Source organism: Ursus maritimus, unplaced genomic scaffold (genome assembly GCF_017311325.1).
Source record: "Ursus maritimus isolate PB19 unplaced genomic scaffold, ASM1731132v1 scaffold_3, whole genome shotgun sequence".
In the NCBI taxonomy this organism is placed as follows: domain Eukaryota; kingdom Metazoa; phylum Chordata; class Mammalia; order Carnivora; family Ursidae; genus Ursus; species Ursus maritimus.
Genome location: NW_024425563.1, coordinates 34,920,162 through 34,942,244, shown reverse-complemented (window position 1 = coordinate 34,942,244; position 22,083 = coordinate 34,920,162). Strand labels below are relative to the sequence as shown.

The window sequence follows — 22,083 nt, the reverse complement described above, 5'->3', positions numbered from 1 at the left end:
TGATATTTGGAACGCACAAGAAGATGGTCCAAGGAGAAGCATGACACCCACGTTTAGATATTTGGAAAGCTGTCATAAAATAAAAGGAATGGAACAATTTTATGTTTCACATAGGAAGAACTAGACTAGGAATAATAAGAGAAAAGATAAAATTAATATGTATTGGATCTTCACTATGTACCCAGAACTTTCTGCTGTTTTACAAATATTTAATATTGTTATGATTCTTTTTAGATTTTTTTCTTTTCCTTTTTAGCAGAGCACTTAGGGCCATGAAGTTAAAAAACACACTGAGATTCACACAGATAGTGAATGGTGACGCTGGAATTTGGCCTTGGACCTTCTCCAAAGCTAGTGTTCTTTCCTCTGACACTCTGATCCTTCTTGGTTTGGGCTTAATATAAAACAGAGCTTTCTAACATCTAAAACTGCTCCACCTGGTGAAGAAGTGGACTTCCCATTACCGAACTGTTACTGAGGTACTTGGGGGGAGATTCCTGCACCGTGTGGAAAGTCACCCCAAGGGTTCCTACAATCCTCAGAGACTGCAATTTTCACTAAGTGAATAGTCTCCCGCACCCTATCCAATTGGTAGGAACTACACACATCAGCACAGTTTACTTCACAGGATTAGCAAATCGTCACCTATTAGAGATCTGGTCCCTGCAGGATCTGGAAGCCTATTCCATACATGGGAAACCCTGAAACAGAATGAGACTACTGTGTTAGACACCAAGGGGAAGTGAGCTAGCCCCAAAGAAAAGCTGCACCTGCTTCACAGTTTTGAGTAGGACCAGGTTGCAAAACACCTGCCAATTCTGGGATGTTTTTCATTTTCCAAGGTTGTAATTACCTAGTGAAAGCAGGTCTAAATAGTGGAGACCCAGCAAGAATGAAAAAAATATTTTGTAATATCAGGGATTTTTGTTTTTAACTTTTTTGGTAAACATCTCCTCAAATAGGACACACACAGGATATTTCACATTTCACATTGCTTTTATCTGTCAGTAATGACTGGTATTTCCACCTTAGGTAAAATTATTAAAAAGCCGTAATATCTTCAGTTTAGTAACTAGTTCTTTTGAGTTGACAAAACTTAAAACATACCCTTTAAATCTTAGCTTTAAGTCAGTTGTGAGTTTTTAATTTAAGCTAAAAATAATGTTTAAAGTCATTTCAAAAATCTAACCATATGGGCGCCTGGGGGGCTGAGTGGGTTAAGTGTCTGCCTTTGGCTCAGGTCGTGATCCCACGGTCCTGGGGTCCAGTCGGCAGCAGGCTTCCTGCTCTGTGGGGAGTCTGCTACTTCCTCTACTCCTCCCCCTGCTAGTGATCTCTCTCTCTCTCTTTCACACACTCTCTCTCTCAAATAAATAACTAAATAAGTAATCTTAGAAAAAATCCAACTGTAGACTTCAGCACTAAATGTTCAGTGGTTAAGAATTTCATGGTTTGATTTTGTGCTATACTGACACAGATGTATCTCTTTTTATTGGCTTTAAATGTATAGGCCATTAATATCCTCCAGTGACTGTTATCAACATGTTATTGGATTGGTTCAAACCAGAGACTAATCTGGGGCGCCTGGGGAGCTTATTCAGTTAGGCATCGGACTCTTGAGCTCATCAGCTCAGGTCTTGAGCTCAGGGTCATGAATTGTGGAGTCTACTGAAGAAACAAAAAGAGGAGACTAATCAACTTTTACTACATTTTTTATAATTTTATTGACTTTTTAATTTAATTAACTTTTTAATTTAATTTTATTTACCTAAGTTCTGTTTTGCAAAGTTAAATAATCCTAGTTGCCGCAGTTTCTCATTTTTGCACATGGGAGTCCTGCAGTTTTGCCTTCGTTGGCCCTCTTAATTATATATTCAAAGTAAGACGAGCAACACTGAAGTTGGGCCTCACATAGCTAACGAGATTGGACTAAATCATGGCCCAGGGTAAGTTGGTTTGCTAATTTCTTAGAATTAGTAGTGCTAGTCTAAAAACTTAAAGAGTGATGTAAAAGAGGGAAAATTAAGGTAGTTTGCCTTTAGTTCCACTTGAGTTCAGGAACCTGGCATTAAAGAGGACAACTAGAATCCAAATGAATATTAATTTAACAATTAATGAGCAGAAGACAGAATGGGGGGAGATCTTCAGAAAGACTATCAATGCATTTTCGTACTTTCTACCATTCTCCAAACTTTAATTTGTGAGGACATGTTTCATCACACTTTCAAATTAGCCTAGATTCTATAAATTTTTCTTTTTCATTAATTTTGCCTGCAAGGTATACAGCTGCCAAATATTTCATGTAACAATTTTATATCATCAATTCACGTATAAAGAAGAAAAATAGTATTCTTCTAATCCCAACACATGCATGCACATACACGCACACACATGTATCTAGTGATATAGAAAAAATGTTTTTGCAAAGACTATCAGCAATATATCATGTTGAAATTATTAAAGTATAATAAAATAATGTTCTATTATTAATATTTATACTAACCAATAATAAAAGACTAACACTACATGTATGAAAAATAAAGTCATATTACCATCCTTAAATATGCAGGTGATTTTACCAATAGAAGCAGTATAAATATAAGGAGCATAATGCAAGAAATATCGTTACCATTCATTAAATCAACAATTTTTTTTTCCCTAGATGCTCTGTTAGGTTATGGGAACATCTTGATGAATAAAACTGTTCCTGCAATTTCCAGCAGGGAAAGAGACATAAACAGATGATTTTGAAAACCATGTGCGATAATGGTTCTCAAAGAGTGGTCTACAGACCAGCATCATTAGCATTCCCTGGGAACTTAGACTTGCAAATTCTGTTTGCACTGCAGACCTACTGAATCAGAAGCTCTGCACATGATTTTGATAACGTTTGAGAACTACCTTGCTACACTTTTTTTTAAAAGATTTTATTTATTTATTTTAGAGAGAGAGAGTGAGCACTGAAGCAGGGAGAGGGGAGAGGGACAGAGGGGGAGGGGGAGGAAGAGGGAAAGGGAGAGAAGCTCAAGCAGTCTCTGCATTTAGCATGGAGCCCAACCCCATGGAGTGGGGCTTGATCTCATGACCCTGAGATCATGACCTGACCCAAAACCAAGAGTCAGATGCTTAACTGACTGAGCCACCCAGGTGCCCCTGTATCTCACCTTGCTACACTTTTATGTAATCTATCGTGAGTAAAATTTATGATTACAGGTGCTATGGCTTAGGGGGACCTTTAAAAGTGTGACACAGGATGTATCTAGTCTCACAAAAAATGCTGATCTATTTTCAGCTCCTTCTTCTGATGGGATGAGACACTTTCTGACATTGGGAATATAAGGGAAGCATTAAAGTAGGATATGGAGATGCCCAATCAGAAGAATCCCTTCTAAGATGGGCAGGTGATTGGAACCAGGAAGCATATATCCCAGTGTGCTCCCTTGAGGTAGTTACCTGGATTTATAAAATGAGTGGATTTTGGGGACTTTCAGCAATGCATAAGTGGACTGAATCTAAATACCTTCTGAGGCACAAAATGCCGATAAGAACTGTTCGGTCTCACAACAAGACAGACAGAGACCACAGATGGTGATGGTGCAGATGCCTCAGGGAGCAGGCCCAGCACTTCAGTGTCAAGTCAGACTGAAGCCAGTAGTCCCTGGAGGCTACAGATGGACCCTGACAGGAACAGTCACCTATTCTGAACCGGGCTTTGCTTACCTGGTGGTAGATGCAGATCCTCAGAGTAATATTGAAGGACTGGAACAGAAAATACTGCATCATTTTGGACCGAGGCACATCTCTTCAGACCAAGAAGCACACTTTACAGCCCATAAATGTCCAACAATGGGCAAAGAAATGTCATCCTTCAAATAATGGTTTGATAGATAATTAGGAAGGATAACTGAAATATTTGTTGTCTGGTTGGCCTCCTACATGCCAGGTTCCCAAACTCAAGCCAAACTAAAGACGGGAAGGGCAGGCTCACACACCTTCCCAAGTGTGAGCTCACACTCAGTATAGGGGAGGGCTGGGAGAGGATCCCCATTAGATGGATTCCTCAGCTGTTCTAAAGGATCTGAGGAAGATGAGGTGGGGGAGCATACTAGAACAATTGCACAATCCTCCCGCCACTGGGAGGATAGTGGGATAATAATACTTTTCTCATTTTCCCCCACAGCACTTCAAGTTTCTTTTTTCCTACCAGATGCAGTAGTAAACCAGGGCTGTCGCTGTGGGTACTGGAAGGAGGGATGATCCTTAAGTAAGAAATTGGAACTCTACCTTTTAAAACTTATGTCAGAATTCCTAGGGCCTGATGAAGGGAACTGTGCCTTTATCCCATCTGGCAAAACTGGGTTGACAGTCACTGGGGCTTTCTTACCTAGTGGTCACGATAGCCCACTAGTTCCGTACTTATTCACCATGAGCAGAGGTGGACTGAGCAGCAGGCACTTGCTGGACTAGTATTGCTACTGCCGTCTGGACTGGCATAGTGCCCGAACCTAACATCCCTTCCAAAGGTGAAAAGATTTAGATGTAAATGTACAGAAGGAAGAAAGGGCACTAAGGGTAGAAGAATGAACAAATGGATTATTCAATGAGGAAAATCCAGTATTGTATTGCTTCCTCGAAAGGCTCATAACAAGAGATGATATCGTCTCTTAATTTAATTATGCCACATGTCTGAAAGGGTGAAGCCACTTCTGCTTTTGGAATACTCCATACCAACAGGGCAAAGAATAAAGAGCTGGAAGTCCAGAGGATATGCAACTATGTTTGAGGGACTTCACCAGGAGCTTTTGAGGGTTATAATGACATTTGTGTGTATGTGTGTGCACGTGTGCGTTCAAATGGCAACTCTATGCCAGAGGAGAAGTTGTATGTGGCTTCCTTGGATCTGTTTTGTTTTTTTTTTTTTTAGATTTTATTTATTTATTTGACAGAGATAGAGACAGCCAGCGAGAGAGGGAACACAAGCAGGGGGAGTGGGAGAGGAAGAAGCAGGCTCATAGCGGAAGAGCCTGATGTGGGACTCGATCCCGGAACGCCGGGATCACGCCCTGAGCAGAAGGCAGACGCTTAACCACTGTGCCACCCAGGCGCCCCTGGATCTGGTTTTAATGAGTAGCTACAATATATAACATCAGTGAGGACAATTCTTGGCAAGACTTGGACAAGTCCCTTAAGCCTACTTTGATTTAGTTAATTGGGATCGTATCTCCTCGGCCTGCCAACTTCAACAGTGTTGTTGTGAGGCTCAAGTAACACAATGTCAATGCAATGTATAAACTGAAAAGCTCCATGTAAAAGTAAGATCCTAATATTCTGTACCTTTGGCAGTGCGTCTCTCATCTGCTTTTCCCAGTAGGAAAGCTCTCTGGAACCCTAAAATGGCCTCACCTACACGCATTTGAAGAAGCTTGCATTCTTTGACCTCATTTGTTTACACTTCTTAGTGGGTTTTGATTTGAAGGAAAAGTTCGGCTGCTTTCATTTTTTTTAAACATTTTTTAAACATTCTGGACCAAAATGTGGCAGATGATTAATATTTATGTAACTCTGTTTTTAACCTAAATCCTCTTCTTTCAGCACATGTCTTTCATGAATTGTGGCTTTTTTCTGCAATAGGCTTCATTTAACAAATTTTATCCTATGTCTATATTAAAATATAGTATCAAGTGGCCTCATTCATTTATTAAAATGCATTTATTCAATACATATTTATTAGGTTCTGTCCATATATGACAGACAATCTATGAGGCCTCTAGAGAAACAAAAAGAATCGGTCCCTGTTCTAAAGGCACTTAGAATCTAGTGAAGAGAAAACTACTCAGAGAAATACACGGAGATATTTTCTTTAGTGGAATAGAAGCAAAGTACAGTGGGGCCCTGGGAGGGATAATCAAACCTGCCCCCAGGTCAGCCAGGAGAGAGTGCAATACAGGCAAAGGATATCATGTGTGTGACAATTTCTAGAAACTACAGGACAGTAAGGATGAAGAGTAAAAGTCTTGGTGTGGAGGTAGGAAGAAAGGATAAGGCATAGAAAGGGCAAAACTAGACCAGAGGTGGAAGCAGCAGACATAATGGCCTTTTGTGCTAAGCAGATTTTAGATTTCATTCTGCATCTAGGCAGAGCTATAGGAGAATTTTGAACATGATAGTGATTCCTTCCAAACCTATTTGGGTTTCAATATGCATAATATAAATCAATATCTTATGTGTGAGATCATATTTGTTTTCAGCTGCAAAAGTGTCTGTCAAATGAATGGACGGATGGACGGATGGATGGATGTTGTTCTCCAGATCTCAAACCTGTTCCATGATCACAGGATAAAGTGCTAATTACTTTGACTATGCTATTCACCATAGCATTAAAAAAAAAATACTTAAGAATAAATTTAATCAAGGAGGTGAAAGGTCTGTACCCTAAAAATATAAGACTTTGGTAAAAAAAAAAAAAAAGAAATTGAAGACATAAACAAATGGAAATATATCCTGTGTTCATGGATCAGAAGAATTCATATTGTGAAAATGTCCACAATAGAAGAAATAACAAGTGTTGGTAAGGATGTGGAAAAAACGGAACCCTCGTGCGCTGTTGGTGGGAATGTAAATCAGTGCAACCATATGGAAAACAGTATGGAGTTTCCTCTGAAAGTTAAAAATGGAACTACCATATGACCCAGCAATTCCACTTCTGGGTATCTGTCCAAAGGAAACGAAAACATTAACTTGAAAACATACATGCACTCTCATGTTCAATACCGCATTTTTGACAATAACCAAGATATGGAAAAATCCTAAGTGTCAATGGATGGTCATAGATACAGATATAGATCGTTGGTTGCCAGAGGCGAGGAAGGGGGTGGGAAAAACGGGTGAAAGGGGTCTAAAGTTACAAACTTCCAGTTAAAAAATAAAGATGTCATGGGGATATAATGTACTGCATGATGATTATAGTGAATAATATTCTCTTACATGGGGCGCCTGGGTGGCTCAGTCAGTTAAGTGTCTGCCTTCAGCTCAGATCATGATTCCAGGGTCCTGGGATTGAGCCCCGCATCAGGCTCCTTGCTCAGCAGGGAGCCTGCTTCTCCCTCTGCCTGCTGCTTCCCCTGCCAATGCTCTCTCGTGCTCTCGCTCTCTCTCTATGACAAATAAATAAATAAAATCTTTAAAAAATAAAAATAATATTCTTTACATATTTGAAAGTTGCTAAGAGAGTAAAGTTTAAGTGTTCTCACCACAAATAATAAATAGAAATTATGTGAGATGATGGAAATTTTAACTACACCTCTGTGGTAATCATTTTGCAATATGTAAGTGTATCACATCAACTCGCTGTACACCTCAAACTAACACATTGTTATATGTCAATCATATATATTAGTGAAGCTGGGAAAAATAACTCATCTTAAAAAATTCATGAGAATTTGACATTCTAAAGCATAGGATAATTAGCAATAATATTTCAGTTATTTACCACATGATAAAATTCAGGTTTTAGAAAAATGTGTCCTATTTCTCTTATGCTTTAAGATGCCCTTATCACCCACCCCAAGAGACACACATGCACAAACACACACACAAATACACACACACACACACACACACCGACTTCTGCCGAGAGGTTACTTGCTGTTCAATTTGCGAAGCATAGACCTGCGCTTTGGCTGGGCACTGGGCTAAAGGCCGCTGCCAAGGTGACTTTGCCCTCCTGTTACTCTGACCACAGTGAGGCTTTCTCAACCATCCAGTAACTTTCTGTTATAATTGCATCATCCCTTCCTTTCTTTGTGTTCAAGGCTCTGGCCACTGATCACCATCTGTAAGGAAAAAGCTTCATTTTTCCATTATTATACACACAGCCCAGTCCCTTTCTTCTTTTTTTTTTTTTTCAACGTATACTCCCACTCCCCCTCACCCTTTTTCTCACTCTTATTGTCTCTTCTTTTATCACAGTTCCTTTTTGCCTGACAGTGTCTCATAAAATTCACTGGGGTTAAATCCTTTGATGATTCTTCTTCAAGTGCTTTCTCTGCCCAAATTGTATGACATTTTTGTCTTAGATTTGTTTTACATTTTCTCTGGATTCGAAGTCTAGTGAATTTTTCACATTGCCTTTCTAGTATTCTGTGTTTTTCCTGCCCATTTTAATTGCCTGATTATTGAACAAATCTTCTTCAATTAAGCCTTTCTAAATCCATCTGGCATGGATTTATCCCACTGGTGCCTTCAGTGGGATAAAAGTGAACATTGGTAGAGATTAGATCACTAGAAACTGCTTGCTACCGATGACAGTGATGATAAAGTGGGAGACATAGTTCACATTCAGATTTTAGGTTTCCTTGAGTTTCTTAAATTCTATTTTTCATTTGTCCCACATAAATAAAGAGTTCTCTGATATTATCAACGTTTGCATTGATTTGGCTTCTCTGAGATGTTTGATGGGTTGCCCATCCTTTATTAGTTTTTAAAACATGGATAATAAATCCATACAATTGAATTTATTTTTTTTAATGTGACCTAAGACAAATTACTTAACTTCCCTGAGCCTTAGTTTTCTCATTTGGAAATGGCAAATAAGGTCTAGTTCACCAGTACTTGGAAAGGACTAAATCAAAGGCATTGTACAAAGCACCAAGCTTACTGCTTGCAATATTTTAAGCATTCAGTAATTGTTAGTTTCCTTCTGTCTTCTTTTTCAATATGATTATTATTATTTTTTTAAATATAGAACATTTAGATTCTAAGAATGTGCCTTCATCACTATCTTCAAATTACTTTCATGGGTAGCTTTACGATTATGTTAATAATATTTATCTTTTAAAATGACTGGCATTGAGAAAAACACAGGATTTTAAAATTAATTTTGAGTCTATCAGGTTTTTTTTTTTAACACGTAGCTATCAAAGGCCCAGATGTGTACCATATGAGTTGATGAAAATGTACATAGGAAGTTGTGATAAAAGCTTTTCTTTTTAGTCTATCGTATCTCAAATTCAAGGTTACTCTTACACAGCTGGGATATATTAAATATAATATTTTCAGTTATAAAGAATGGTTGGTCTAAAAAGTACGGAAAAGTTGTAGAGAGGATTGGGAACATTTCTTCCTGGGACACAGTGAAGTTGGGATGGAATCTTTGTATTTCTATAGCATCTCTTCAATATGGACAAGACATCACAATTTGAGAAAAAAAATATTTGAAGAATTACATTTTACCCAAAATGTAGACTTTTGCTCATCTACAGTCTCTTTTAAAACAAACAAATGAGTAAAAATTCATCATTTCCTGGCAATATGGCATATACTAGTAACGGTGTCCTTGGAAAAAGTGCATCTCTAAAAATACTTGAGAAGATACAAGTTAAAAGAGACCTCAAATAAGAAAGAAACAGAAGTTAATAAGATCAAGGGAAGTGTGGCAAATACTATTTGTTCCATATCTATCAGCCATTCTCTCTAATCTCTTTTCTAACAGAACCCTAATTTGTCTCACTTGGCAATGGACTCAGCCCCAAGTGCTGAAATGTGATTGTTTCAGGGAAGCCAATCATTAAAATTTTGCCTCTTTCCCAGCTGTTCTTGAGCTAGTGGTGGCATTATTCAGAGCAATGAGACATGAGGGGAAGTCTGCTGGGGAGCTTTGGCCAAGCTTTTCTTTCTTATAGAAAGGTACAAGAGAGAACATTCTGAAACTGGTCCATCCCCCCCCCCCTTTTATTGCTTTGAACATAAGGCCTGAAGTTTTTGCAGAAAATCTTGCAAGCATCAGGTTGCAAATATAAACTGAAGAGTTAACACACTAAGGTTGATAGAACAAAAAATAAAAATGATCTGGGTCACTGATAACATGTTTAAGCCCCTGGAGCAACACTGAAAGTATGCATCTTCAGATTTCTTAAGGCACAAAAAATACTCTTATGGTTTAAACCACTGTTGTTCAAATATGCTATTGCTTAAAAGCAAAAAATTCCTGAATGACACAAGAGTTCTCTTTTTGCTTTGGGGTTTGTTATTATACTTGTTGCTGCTGGTGGTCTTTTGTTTTGTGTTTTGTTTTTTTTTTAATACAATGTAACATAAGCACAACTGTTTGAAAAATGAAAAATTCAGAAACCCCAACCTCCAAAAATTGGAAGCAACCCAAATAGTCATTGACAAGTGAATAAGGAATGGTAGTACATCTGTACAGTAGAATACCACTCGGCAATAAAAAGGATTGAACTATTGATACATATAACGTGGATGCACTTAAAATCATTATGCTAATGAAAGAAGTGAGACATAAAGGACATACATATATGAGTCAACTCACAGGAAGCTCTATAATAGGAAAAACTTATCTGCAATTTGCTTAGACACCAAGAAATAAGCATAACTATGTTTAACAAGGAAGGAGAAATTTTTTTTTCTTAAATACTATCCAGGGACATAAATGGACTGTTGGCAGTCTTTGCCAGCAGCTCTCTCTCCTGGCTTTATTACAGTCCATGGTCTCCTCTTGTAATCCTTGGCTCTCTATGTCGGTTGTACATATGCTTTTAACTTCTAATTTTAAAAGAATGATATGGCCGCAGGAAGATTAAAAAACACTACAGAGAGGTTCTATGGACTCTTCATCCAGTTCCCCCAAATGCGTACATCTTATAGAACAAGAGTTTAACATTAAAACCAAGAAACTGACATTGGTTTGTGTCACAATGTGTGTGTAAAGTTCTGTGACATTTTATCATGCATGTATTTGTGTATCCACCACAACAATCAAGACACAGAACTATTCCATCACGGTGATGATCTTTGCTTCGTAGTCACATGAACTCCCCACACCCCAGGGTCCTAACCCCTGGAACCCACTAATCGTTCCTCATCTCCACAATTTTGTTATTTTGAGAATGTTATATAAATGGAGTCATACAGCATGTGACCTTTGAGATTGTTTTTTTGCAGTCAGCCTAATGCCCTTGATCCAACCAAGCTGTTGTATGTATCAGTTGTTCATTCCTTTTTATTCCATGTAATCCATGGTATGGGTGTAAAACAGTTTGTTTAACCACCCAATTATTGATGGATATTTTGGTTGTGTCAAGCTTTGGAATACTACAAATAAAACCTCTATGAAAATTCTTGTATAGGTTTTTGGTGGACCTAAATTTTCATTTCTCTGGATAAGTGCTCAGTAATGAATGCAATTGCTGGGTTGTAGTAGTGTAAGTTTCATTTTTGAAGAAACTGCCACACTCTTTTCCAGAGTGGCTGTACCATTTTACATTCCCACCAGAGATAAACAAGAGGGCCAGTTTCTCCACATCCTTGCTAGCATTTGACATTGCCACCATTTTTTTAAAAATTTACCCGTTCTAATAGGTGTGTAGTAACTAGCAATGGTAAACATCTTTCATGTGCTTATTTGCCATTTGTATATCCTCTTTGATTAAATGTCTCATGTCTTTTGCCAATTTTCTAATTGAACTGTTCTTTCTTTCTTTTTTTATTCTTAAGTTTTGAGAGTCCTTTATATGCTCTGACACAAACCTTTTTTTCATATATGTGGTTTGCCAATATTTTCTCCTAGTCCACAGCTTATCTCTTCATCCTTCTTAAACAGGGTTTTTCACAGAGCAAAACTTTTCTAAAGTTTTGATGAGGTTCAATTTACAAATTTATTTCTGTTCCTTACCTTGCTCATTCTTTGGAATAAGACCAGTAAGCTTGTTCCAGTAAGTGTGCTCAGTGGTTGTTTTCTCTTCCAGCTGAGTTAGCCTTGACATTAGAGGAATCTTTCTGAGGTATCAAATCCTTGATGAACCTGATTATGGCAGAGCTAAGGTTCTCAGAAAAATCAGTGTAAAGGATGGTTGCTAAGCAAGACAACCACAAGGTCTACCTTATCCTCTATCCAAAGCCAATAATAAGGAGGCAGTGCAAAAGCGAGGTCCCTTAAGGGAAGTTTGACCCCAGACTCTCTTCTAGAGGGATCAGACTTAGCTCTATTATAAACCTTTAGGAAAAAGTAAACCTTGAGGAAGCTGACAGGTGGAAGTCTGGTTTTGTCTGGAGGACAAGGGGAGTAGGAAGGGCAATCTTCCAAGAAATGAGTATGTCTAGCTTCAGTATAGGCTACACGTTTCCAGAGGTAAGCTGCTCAGTATGCAGTCAAGAAAAGCACTGAGGACATTTAATCTGCAATGCAAGAATTTTTGGAAAGAGCTTGGGCAGCCAGTCACTTCTGGACTCTATTTCCTGACTACCCTTAATGAAACGACTCCAAGAAATACCACTTCATAACAAAAATCCATACCCAAATTCTTTAGGAAGAATCTTGGATTAGATGACCTCTAAGCCTCCATCTAACCCAAAGATTATGATTCTAAGATATTAAATATTGACAGACAAATAATGTGGACTCAATAAATATTTGCTGGAATTGAAGTGAGTTGAATTCAGGAATTAAAAGGGTCTATATTTTATGACGGCAGGTTATCTAATTCCCACAGTCAAAGAGCTGTATGAACTTCCTTTCCTTTGAAAGTCTTACATTTGTTCACCACATTTCCCTGCTAAAATCTGTGAGGTAGAGCTCATCTTAATACCATATTTTAGAGGTCAAATTGCCTTCAATGGTTTATTTTAGAGTGTCCTTTCTCCAATATTATTATGTCCCAACATAGAGTTTTCATATCTCTTATCTAAAAATAAATTACCTGAACTTGATTGCATATAGGATCATGGACTAATGAACATGGATTTTTGCTTAACAGATACTCAATTTTTTTCTAGTGAAGAAACTTTATGATTTATGATCCTTAATGACCTAGTTATTTGAAAAAACCATGGAAGGTATCAATGAGTTTTCTTCAATTGGTTAAAATATCATACATTTCTTTCACCAGTCCAGACATCTTTGTCTTTGATCCTGATTCACAGAATTTAGTGAGGAGGTGGAAAAGAGGATTGTTATAGAAGATGAATCAACAACACGATGGACAAAGGATCATAGAAGTAATGAAAAGATTTTTTAACTTCAAAAAATAAGTCAGAAAATGTGAGAATCTTTGGATAGGGAAATGAAATCTTACTTTAGCAGAAATTTATCTAATACATACAATATATTCTTACGAGATGAACCATGTTTATTTATGATCATGAACCCAATGATAATATTCTATATACTATTTTCCTAAAGTAAACTCAACAGTGCATTTGGTGTTCACACCAAATATATTAAGAATATAACCCCAAAAACTAAATAATTAATGTACTCACGGTATATATCCCTATGTCATGAAAATTATTTTATATACCTACTTTATTTTATCAACTTCAAATTTACAAGGCAATCTAGATATTATGAAAATTGATTATGCAAAAACTATTATCAGGATCCAGAAATGGCTTTGTATGGTTTTCCATGACTTAATTTTTTTAAGAAATCAACTGAGCATAAAATTATTTTGAGTTTTTATAATATGAAGACAGAAGACATTATTATGAACAGATTAGGCAATCCATTTGTTTTAGCATGTTTATTGTAATTCAATAAAAACATACTTATTGACTTGCTAATTTTTGCTAAACTAATTTAGAACTTGCTTTGACCTCCTCTACTCAACTACTGTAACTGTGCTATAACCTAATTAGGAAAACCTCAAGAGACAATGGTTGTTTCTTATGATTAAATATAAAGTGAGAATCTAGTTTCACTTTATCAGTTCACAGTTTGTTTTTATTCATTTACCTGGAATAAGACTGAAAATACTTTAACAGTTATCCTGTTATATATAATCAAAACAGAAACGTCTTTTACCTATATGATTTTTTGATTGGCATATATAGGAAGATGCTACGTTAAAATACATTATGTTGCAAGTGATTTTTCTAAACCTGCAATGTCTTTTCTCAGAAACAATGTTGTAAATGGTGTTCAGATACCCTGCTAGTTCATGAAATGTACGTATCATTTGTGGATATGTTTATTTGTATTAACAAAATGTAGAACATCACTCCACTAGGTAAATTTTAAAAAGTAAAGTTGAAATATAATTTCATATTTAAGTTATGCTTGAGATAAATATAGTTTTATTAGAGAGTGTTGATTGGGGGTACTAAATTTGTGGCAATTTTCTAAAAAGCTCTCTAGGGCAAGGTCTTTTCAAATAAAAAATGTAAAATAGTTATTTAATAAATTATTTACTTTTTTCCAGTTATATTATGTCTTTACTGCAGAGGATTTGAAAATATGAAAGCAGAAAGGAAAAATAAATCACCTGAAATTCCACTGCTTATATATAACCTTTCTTATTCTGTTTATGTAGTTACCTATTGCTGTGTAACAAATTACCCCCCAAAACTTACAGGCTTTAAGTTAACAAACATAGTTCCTGAAGGTCAGAAATCCAGAAGTGGTTTGCCTGAGTGATTCTTGCTCAGATTCTCTCATGAGGTTGGAATCGAGCTGATGGCCAGCGTGCAGCCATCATAAGAAGACTCAATTGGGAAAAAAGGATTTGCTTCCAAGTTCACTCACATGGTTGTTGGCAGGCCTCAGTTCTTCTCTGGCTGTTGCCCGGAGACAGCACTTCCTCACCATGTTGGCCTCTCCACAGAGCTGCTCACAACATGGCAGCTTGCCTGAGCAAGTGATCTAAGAGACAGATCCAAAACCCTAGACAGAAGTCACACAGTCTTTTATAACCTAAGCTCAGAAGTGACATGCCATCACCTGTGCCATATAGATGGACCCTGGAAAAATGTGGGAGGGGACTATACAAGGGTGTGACTACCAAGAGGTAGAGAGGATTGTGGGCCAATTTGAGGGGAGTTGCAATAGTACATTTCTTTCTGGTCTTTTTTCTTTTTCTTTTTCTTTTTTTTGGATATATTTTTACATACTAGTTTTCCACCATATAACAAAAGCATTTTATATGTTATTAAAACATCCCATGATATTATTTTAGTGGTTAGACTATATTATATATTGTTGACTGTAATCACTTCTAAATACGCAGTATTGTAAATAATACATATTCTATGATAAGCAGCTTTTGCATGCAGCTTTTCCATCTGCATTTCAGATAATTTCTTTTGGATTGCAATCTAGCTAAGGGACTAATTTAAAAAGCTGTAACACAAGTTGCCAAATTGCTTTCCAATTGGATCGTATCAATTTAACTCACAGAGGGGTTTAAGAGTATTTCACTGCTCCTTTATCTGGGGACTTCAAGGTTTTGAAAGCTAATAGGACTAGTTTTTAAATTTTTTTTATTTTCATGTTAGTTTCCCCATTTCTTGATTTCTTACATTACTAGCTCTGCTCCTAAGTGTAGCAACCATGATTGTGTGTGTGTGTGTGTGTGTGTGTGTGTGTGTGTGTGTGTGTGTGTACTTTTTCTGGGAAGAGTGGGAAAGAGAAAAAGAGAGAGACAGAATTAGGAACATTTTCCTGAGTTAAGTGAAAAAGAGTCAGAAGAGGGAGGGAAGGAAAGAATTTAGAGAAGAGGTAATGTATAACTGAGAAAGTATGGCCTAATGCTATATTTACTGAACTGGGAGTAGTGTTAACAAGAAAAGGATAGCATGGAACCAGCATGCCTCGATGGGACAGAAAAAGGCAATTGGCATGGGAAAAAGACTGGAGAATGCAATATCCTCTGACTGTCCCTAGGGGACCCTATGGGGCCAGGATAACTGCTTTCCTCCTCTGAGAGTCAGAGGGGATGCTGAGAGAGGAAAACATGTGAAGCTCTCCCTAAACTGGAAACATTTATGTTCTCTTACTTTTTTTTTTTTCAGTTCCTGTCTATAATGAAACTATTTTCCTGTGGTGAAATCAGGACAAATTAGAAGTAATCTTTTTATCAAAGTGCATTCTGTATGCAAGAGTGACATGAGACAATTCAGGGAACTGCCTCATACTGCCTCACAGTCTTAAACCCATGATAGAACCATGTTTTTACCACAACTTCATGCTTTTACCCAAAGATTGTGAGTTTTTTGAAGCTGCTATGTGGTAAATTTAAAATTTTGGATTAAAAGATGTATAAAGAGAGAGAGAGGTAAACCAAGAAACATACTCTTCACTATAGAGAATTGGTAGTTACCAGAGGAGGTGGGTGGGGGGATGGGTGAAGTCGGTGAGGGGGTTAAGGAGTACACCTGTTGTGATGAGTGCAGGGTGACATATGGGAGTGTTGCATCACTATATTGTATACCTGAAACTGATATTGCAATGTATGTTAACCAACTGGAATTAAAATAGAAACTTAAAAAATATAAAAGAAGCATTCTTATATTTGTTTTTTAAGTTATCATCATAAACGAAAAATAAACAATAACTTGTTGGTGTAGCCTTAAGAAATATTTTCCCTGGTCTCATTGTATCCTGGATATACCTCTACCCAATGCTGCATTGAAACTCATGTTTCACTGAAATAATTCACTTACGTATCTTCTATCTCTCACTAGAGTGTATGTCCTGGACAGAGACCTAATCTTATATATCTTTAATTCTTGGAATGCCTACCACAGTGGTTTGTATATAAATATTTGTTGAGTCATTAAATAATGCAGTTGGGAATTGGAATGCCAGATTGAATATACTTTTATATCTATCTGGTAAGTTCTTTCGTATGAAAAAATAATGAAAATCTTCAGTTATAACTATTTTAGCCAGATGATTGGGTACAAAGTAGACTAAAAGATCTGCTAAAAATGATACACAGCTAAAAATATATCTGACAATGTTCTGAGAGAATATATTTAACATCTAAAGTACATTTGTCTGGGGCATGACATTCATTCATTCATTCCAAGGAAGATGATTAAATATCTCATATTTGCTAGGCATATTTGCTCTGTTGGACTATAGGACTTAAGATTCAACTCCACTGGCTACAGGGAAGCTTGGCCTAATTCTAAGTGACATGTGTTTTAGATGCGTTCTAGAAAGCAGTGAGGAGGATGAACTGGAACAAAGAAAAACTGAAAGTAGGGAAGGTGATTAGAAAGTTATCAAGAATGACCAAGTGAGAAGTGATGAAGACTCAAGTAAAGCAACACCATGGCGATAGATGGAAGACAACGGGAGATAAAAGAGGTAGTAACGAATGAAACCTAATGCACGGATTGTGAGAATGTGGAGGAGGTAGCATATGTGACTTGGGTCTTCTTGGCTTCAGGAACAGGTTGGGTTGAGGGACTATTACCTGTTAAACAGGTGGCATGAGGAGTAGCTGGCCAAGGAGAAAAGGGCAAATTTTTACCTTGTCACAATTCATATGGTGCTATCAATAAGCAATTGATTAAACACTTCTGGAGCTTAGGAGATAAACATCTGTGGGGAATTTCGGAAGTTGTCATTGTGAGGATGGTGATGTGGATAATGGCAAAGGGAGGGAAAAGAAGGAGAAACATAAAGAAGGAGAATGAGAAGAAAGAGGAGAAGCAGAAGATAAGGGGAAGAGGGTCGATGTTTGAACTTTTATATGATTTGTTACAATTAACCACTTCAATACATTCTTTGGGAAAACTACTATGGTTACTAGAGCCATATGGTTATTAAATCAAAATAAAAATCTACACTGATGCAGGTTTTTGATATAGTTCATTTTTGCTTATAGCTTTAAAAAAATCAATGTTATATTTTGTCTCACAGACTCGTGTTAGCCTTTATTTCTTGAGTGTAGTGAAGACAAGCTGCTATTGAGATTATGGGTTTCGCCCCCTAGGAGTCCCTGAAGATCATTAACCCTGAAAAACATCATAAACCGTGGTTTGTGTTAGCACCTCTTGCCATCAGTTTTTCTATAATGAACACTTGCAATCAACAGTGATGAACCTCTTTACACTATTGAAGAAATCTTGCAGACTTTAATTGACTTTCAAGAGAAACAAGTCATCAGACTTTTTTTTTCCTCCCGTGTATTACAGTGGACATGACATGACAGTTAACCATCTTTAATACTGTACTGACATCCAAAGGTATTGCCGTCACTGAGCTGTATCATTTTCAATGAATGTGAAGAAAATGTAAAGAGATGGGGTATGTGACAAAAATGCCTTTTGTAGAGTACGAGGAAGGAGGATGACTGTATGTCTAAGAAATATGGGATAGTTCAATAATAATTATCAGTTTTACTAATGAGATGTAGAATCTTGCTGTCATCTCTGGATCTTTGCTTTATGATTGGTAAAATGAAGGGGCTGGATGAGAGTATTATGAAGTTTCCTTCAGCTCTAAAATTACACCATAACTCAGAGACATACAAACTCTAAGACTGATTTATTAGCAGAAACATCATCAAGCAAAGGGCTCTTGCATCAACCAACTCAATATATTTAAATAATGTGTCAGGAAGTAAACATCAGGGATTTGACAATTTGGCTATGCTTGCTTTTACAGAGATAGACCACTTCTCAGAAAAATGTAGGTATTAACTTGAGCCATATGAAATCATTATTTGTGTGGCTCCAAATTGACCAGATATAGTTTAGTATGATTCAACTTAATATTATTATTTCTAGTGAGTACCTTACCAACATAAGCAAGCTGTTACATTTTTTAAAAATTAATTATTTTCCGGAAAATAGAAATTTGGTACTCAAGTCTCTAACATGGAGGGGGTGCCACCTTATCGATAGCGAGGTATTTTGAGATCCTTTAAAAAAAAATAGGTCTAATAGATACCAACTATACCAACAAAATGGTGCGTGAAAAAGATGGAGTCCTCATTGCTTGATGGAGGCTTTTGGGTCAGCATTAGAATTCTTTATCCAGTAGTTGGCCTTTTTCTATATTCATTTGGATAAAGCCTTCCTTGGCAAGACTTTATCCCAGAGCAATTGATCTTTATTTTTGCAGCAGTATTAACCAGAACTGGAACTTGACATTAACTGTCTTTCCAGCAATTTTTAAAGATGCTCACAGCCAATCTCTTAGCAGAGATATGCTGTGTTTATATGTTTCCAGAGTAGATATACTAACAAAGAAGTAGATTACATTCGAGAGAGAATTAAAAGTACATTACTGGCCCCGGGACACGGGAGTGGAGGTCCTATCCCTTCTATCAGCAGCCTACTAGAGGCAAGGGCAGGGGAAGTGGTGACTGAAACCTGTAGTCCCACAGCTGATTTGAAAAGGCTTTATCTGGAGGCTGGCAGATGTGGGGTACTTATTTATTTTTTTCCTGAAGATGAGATGACTAGAGAATCTGGGTAGAAGCATGAATTCATGAACACATATTTATTGCTTTAGGATTCAGGTACATTTAGGGCATATGTTATAAAAATCCAAACGAAACGTATAGTCTGTGGTTTTTTTTTTTTTTTCTTTTTAAGAAAGTTGGGAAAGCTCATTAAGATTTATTATAGGTCCCAAATTTTGTAGTCCCGAAGCTTAACGACAGATGGTGGTGTAACTCCACCAATTTTGCAAGGTCTACATTCAATTTGACTTTGTAACATAGATTACCCTTGATTTGACTTCCGTGAAACTAGAATTTTCTCTTTTTCCTAAAATGTGCCTGGGAGGAGAGTGGTGATAGGAGAATGTCTAAAAGGAGTCTGTTTATTTGCTCATTTTCAGAAAACTGTAGAGAACGGGAAAAATAGGAATCTGCTATGTGCCCGTTCCAGTGTGGGAAGGGAAAAATATTTCACCTTGCATTTCAAGAAGACTTTTGTTTCAAGCGATCTGAAGTGAGTAATACAACTTTGAAGATGGTATCTCTAAGAGGAAAAATATAATTTAATAAAACGTGCCCCTTTCCCTTTCTCCCAGCGATGTCTCCAGTCTAATTTAAGTATTAGTCGCAATTACACCAGTGAAACGGCTCTGAAGGGGAAAAAATGTAATTGTTGTTTAACCGAAAATTTTGGAGAAAATAGACCTAAAGGTATGAATAATTATATTTTTATAACAAATAACTAAAATTTAAGCAGTTCACACGGAGAAGCATTGAACCGACATTTCTTACACGTGTCACTCGCGTACATTGCTCTCCTTCATCCTGGCCTTAGTTAGTTTCATTTGGGGAGGGTTATTTCGCGCAAGATGCCCTGGCAGAGACCATATCAAACGAATTTATCTTCCGCCTAGACCGTAATAGGGCAGTGGCTTGGAATTTGTTGATTTGCGGTGTCATCGTAAAATAAACTTGAAATCAAATAAATTTTCGTGGGAGAACTTCGAGGTTCAGTTGGTGAAACTCCTCAGTTACTTAGTAGCCCCGTTTAACTTTCCCCTGGAACCTTTCTAAATGACTTTTGCAGCCCCACGTGCTGCAAAGGAGACTCGAGCTGTGGCTGCGACCCTGCGCGGCGACTACAGGGACGGAATTTGGCTTTCCCCCTTTCTCTGTTAGGCAGTGTTTCGTTGCAAGGCTGCCACGATCCAGTGGGCTGACTAGTGACTTGTGCAAAAGAAAACTATTCGTTCGCTGTTTGCCCTTTCAGCGTTTTCCTCGGCTGCGGAAACCCGGTTTTCCTATTATTACACTCCAACTTTTTTTGGAGTCTGTTAGCACAGAGCGCTAAACCCCGGCCGGCTCCAGCAGCAGCGAGGCGAACAAAGCCCGCAGTGTTCAGGGCCATGCTGGGGCGGGGGTGGTGGGCGAGTTAAAGGAATTGCAAATAAATATATTTTATGACCACCCATCAACAAACTACGTGCCACCGTGGCAGCCCTTGGTAGCCGGGCTGTGTCTGCACTGTGGCCAGGGGCGGGGGTTGGGAGAGGGGCAGCGAGCGGCGAGCCCCGGGCCTGAACTTTCACCTCTCGAACCCGGGACCAGCCCATTGGCTGCGGGCTAGGGGTCCGCCGGGGGCAGCGGCTCCTGGCAGGACTTGCTTTCTCAACTCTCTGGGCGTCTTCCCTGCGGGAAGGGTTGGTGGGCCGGGGAATGGCAGCAGGCGAGGAGATAATGGGGCGAAGTTAAGCGGGGGCTCCAGGAGGCTGCGGGCTCAACCCCGCTTAGAAAGACCCCTGGCAAGGGTACGCGGCCCATTTAGAAAGATGTGCTTCTCCGACTGAGCTATCCTTTTGCACCTCTTGGCTCCTGGCTATTTGTACTCACAGGAGAGAAACGTCAGAGGCTGCGAATTTCACCAAAACGTGTCTTTGTGTACAGAAAAGTGAAAGGCTAACTAAACCCTCTCCTGTCCAAGTCTTGAGAGCGTAACCCTCTTTCTCCTCGTTGGGAACTTGAACTTCTCTTCCAAGTGGCCCAGACTCTATAATAAACCTTTCTCGCTCACTTTCTTGAGACCCCTGGCAAGAGAGGGAAGTAAATGGGGTCGGTGTTTGTGGCGGAAGAAGAAGAACGGGAAAAGTGGGACTCTGTAGCCCTTTGGCTGTTCTGTTATCTTCATTCGCAAACCTTGTGGAAAGGCACATCCTCGGCTCTCCCAGGATTTCGACACCGTTTGCTCTTTTCTTTTTCAAAATAGTTTCAGATTAATTCAGAGAATCCGCCTTTTATTTAGGCTTGTCAGTGAAGCATAAACGCAAATTACTTAACATGAAATTATCCCCAATCTTTCAGAAGGGCAAAGTAGGGCCATTTGGGTCTGGCGTTTTCTAATTTTAAAGACTGCTCTCTCCTCTCCCCGCTCCCACCTTGAAAAAATCTGGGTTATTTGTCCACTATTCAGCCTGCTTTTCGAGAAAGACCATTTTAAAGAGAGTGAGAACACAATTCATAAGCAGAACACTTAAGGACTACCTGGAGTTTAAAAGCTCACAGAAAGCACCGCAATTCAAAGCCCAACTCTACCTCGTTCCTCGTCCTCCTGGCAGGGGCCGTCTTCCCACGACCAGCCCCATGGCTTATTGACTTAATTGGTTTCACTAGAAAAGCTGACGGTGTGTTTACAGATGTGGGTGCCAGGGCTGCTTCCTCCCCGGGAGAACTGCGGGTTCTGAAGGGAAGAGTTGGTGCCAAGTGTGTGTGTGAGCTCGCGTCTGCCCTTTAGAGAAAGGGCGCGCTGCTCTTTGAGGAAAAGAAAGACTCAAAGGCAGAAGTTAGTGCTGCTCGCCCGTCTCCCCGGTCACCCCCCCCCCCCCCCCCCCCCCCCCCC

At 38.4% G+C, this 22,083-nt stretch overlaps 1 long non-coding RNA gene across 10 annotated transcripts in view; it reads left to right on the top strand.

The window, feature by feature from the left end:
- The window catches only part of LOC103659015, a 44,397-nt gene extending 24,230 nt beyond the window's left edge, over positions 1-20,167 (top strand). For 6 of the 10 annotated variants that reach the window (XR_567384.2, XR_005838526.1, XR_567382.2 and 3 more), the window contains one exon: positions 16,943-19,779. This is a non-coding gene — a long non-coding RNA (uncharacterized LOC103659015). The other 4 variants (XR_567386.2, XR_005838531.1, XR_005838527.1 and 1 more) reach the window with 4 other exon arrangements.
- The last annotated feature ends 1,916 nt before the right edge of the window (positions 20,168-22,083 follow it).